The sequence below is a fragment of the Lagopus leucura genome, unplaced genomic scaffold, assembly GCF_019238085.1.
Source record: "Lagopus leucura isolate 7727_CA_CO unplaced genomic scaffold, USGS_WTPT01 32743-0_obj-0_obj, whole genome shotgun sequence".
In the NCBI taxonomy this organism is placed as follows: Eukaryota; Metazoa; Chordata; class Aves; order Galliformes; family Phasianidae; genus Lagopus; species Lagopus leucura.
In genome coordinates this window covers 1-2,915 of record NW_024969263.1, presented here as the reverse complement: position 1 = coordinate 2,915, position 2,915 = coordinate 1, and the positions used below count along the sequence as shown (strand labels likewise).

The window sequence follows — 2,915 nt, the reverse complement described above, 5'->3', positions numbered from 1 at the left end:
TTACAAGGGAGAGATGCTGCATTTCCTGATGAACTTCAGCAACCCTCCACAGCACCCAAAAAACCAGGCAGCCCCACCAAAGCCATCTCTCTCCATTATCCCCTTCGTTATCCCTGCTTTCCCCAGCCCTGCCATAGCCAGCTTGCTCAGCCCTCCAACCCCAGGCACCTCCAACATCCCACAAGGGCTCACTGCAGCACCAGCTCTACCCCACAGCGATGTGGCACAGCCAGCACACCTACAGCACTCCACACACCTCCGCTTTCTACTGCAGCACCAAGCTGCTGCCTTGCTCTGCATCAGCCCTGGCCCCTCAGAGAGGCAGGTAGCGGGATGCTGCAGCACTGGGATGCTGTCAGAGCTGCTGTGTCCCATGGCCAAAATGAGCTGGACCGTGTCATTTTTTAAAAAGATAAGGGAGCACAATGAGTTGCAGAGGTTTTCTTGCTAGAGATGCTGTGCCCCCGTGCAGTTTTGTGGAGACAATGCAGACACACAGTGGATGTTCCCATCTTGCCATGCTGTGCCCAGGATGTCCTGCAGCTCCCTGATACAAAGCCCCTGCTCCCTCCTACAAAACCATGCCATTTTAGTTCTGAAGTATACTGCCTTATAGCATGGGCTACTGAGGTTACAAAGGGCTCAGGACAGCAGCCAGCATCCATGGGAAGCACACTGGCTGCTTTGAAATGGGTGCTGGAGAGTAGTACCCAAAACAAACCTCACTGGATGGTCCCAGCTGGTGGTGTGTGAGGTATGTTTGATTCCTGGAATTAGGGCTAGGTTGCAGGGGAAAAACAGCTTCACCTTAGCAGGTGTGTTTGCTAAGAGTTCCCTGCACAAACTGAGACTTACCTCTGGTTTTTCTTCTACACTGTTTTTGGCATCTTTATTCCAGCCCCAGGGTTCACAGCTGTTTCCTGGAGCATCCATGTGTCCCAGTGTGGGTGCCACAGGCTGAAATCACTGTGCAGCGATAGCACGGAGAGGCCTCCTTGCTCTGGAACCTACCACAGACAGACAGCACCTGGGATGTGATCTGTGGAGAGAAGAGGAGCACTCTTGGTGGAAGGCAGATGACCCAGGAACCACTCCTGAGGAATCTGCAAACCAGCACAGAACTGCAGAGCACATCTCCAGCTGCTTTTGCCTCGGCAAGCTCCCACTGAGCCACTGCAAATGACCCAAAATCTTTGCTGCAGCCTCAGGACTTACTTCGCTGGGGCCAGCTGCTCCCCACAACTGTGGGGTGTCCTGGGCACCCTGCTATGAGCTGTAAAATGGAAGGAGCAAAGAGATGCTCATCCCTAAAGGGACACTTGCTCATCCACAAATAGTGAAAAGAAACACAGCAGGTGCAGGGGGTAAATCAGCTCTGAGGACCACTTCTGCTGTTTCCGTGGAAAGGGAAGGACTTGGGATAGAAAGTAGAAAAAAAGACTTATCCCCAGGTAGCACCGGTCACTCCATGCTGCTCTAAGGGTCAGATTAGGTGAGAAGAGTTCTCACTGCTGCTGAAATAGGTCAGACCAGCTTCATAAAGCATCACAGACGCAGCCAGTTCTGCATCCTCCAGTGTGCACCGCAGAAAGGCATTACATGTGTGGCAGTGTCCAGGCACATTTTGCCTCTAGAGCCCTGACACCAAAATGCATAAAAGTGACTCCAGCACATGAGCGAGGACGTGGGCACAGGGCTCAAGTCGTTCCTCAGAGACTGTGAGCAAGTGCGTGAGAGCAAAATGAGAGACGCCATGATCCTCAGGGTATCTCAGCCTTGCAGAGAAATTGTGACTACAGCCTTGGAGATACAGCTGGGCTGCTTAAGAACACTGAACATCAACAGATGACCCACACCTTTATGAGTCATGTCCACATCTGATGTCCATAGCTCCCTCAGATGCTAGAGTAAAGCTCAGGCTCACCCAGGCTGTGTCTTTCCCTGAACTGCTCCCTTTCGCAGTGAAAGCTGGCAAAGCTGGGCCCATGGCCACCTCGTGAGTTTGTTGCAGGGTCCCTCAGTGAAGCGCAGGGCAGGAAGGAAGCTGAGACCCTTATAGGACCTCTATAGCTGAGACTCTTACAGGTTGTTTCCAACCTTGTGATTCTATGATTCAGTCGGTTCCTTGCTGCTCACTCCCATCAGAAAGGTCCACGCACTCCTTGGGAAGCACAAAGCCACCTGGGGAAATGAGAAAGCAGGAACAGGCCATGCAGGTGGCTATCACCAGCAGAAGGCCAGATCCTTCCGCCTGATGTCTACTCCTCTTTCCAGTCCTGATGTGGCCCAGAGGATGCACAAGTATCGGTGGTCAGCAGCAGGACTCAGGGAAGGATCTGTAGAATCGGAGCTGATTCAGCTCTCCAGACTGGCAAAGGATCAGAGCCGTAGGGCTGCAGGACTGCCCTGCTGTCAGTTGGGTGGTGAAGCTGAAACCAGCTGGCTGGCAAAGTCCCATCTTGCTGACTTCTCCATAGAAACCCAGGGAAAGAGACACAGGCTCTGGGCTGAGAAGGGCTTGGGATACTGGTCCAGGAAAAGGGCGCAGCTCTCAACTGTTGCTCAGCATCTCCAGAGGACCACTACTCACCATCAAGATGCTGTGAAGTCCAGTGCACAAGGCAGTGGTGAGACAGGGAGGTCACAGCGAATCCCCCAAAAGCTGGGCAACACGTGGAGGTGGCACATGGACAGTGCAGGACAGGTGGTGCAGTGGAATTGCCAGGTCACAGCCTGAACCACTGCGTGAGCACACGAGTACCTCGAGCGGGGGAGCCTTCCTATCTCTCCATCTCAGCAGTGCTCCCAGGAGCACATACACAGTCAGTCTGCACAGGTCTCCCCCCCCACCCCTCAGCCCCCTTTCAACTTTCAGCACACCACAGTTCAAACACAGAAGGCTGCATTCCTCAGCT

At 53.4% G+C, this 2,915-nt stretch overlaps 1 long non-coding RNA gene across 2 annotated transcripts; it reads right to left on the bottom strand.

The window, feature by feature from the left end:
- Positions 1–859: 859 nt before the first annotated feature.
- LOC122194085 lies at positions 860–2,780 on the bottom strand. Of its 2 annotated transcripts, none has more exons than XR_006183042.1 (3): positions 2,591–2,780; positions 1,925–2,181; positions 860–1,039 (listed from the first exon to the last, which is right to left on the bottom strand). It is a non-coding gene; the product is annotated as an uncharacterized LOC122194085 (long non-coding RNA). The 2 variants fall into 2 exon arrangements; XR_006183041.1 differs by having other exon boundaries at positions 2,084–2,181.
- Between the last annotated feature and the right edge of the window lie 135 nt (positions 2,781–2,915).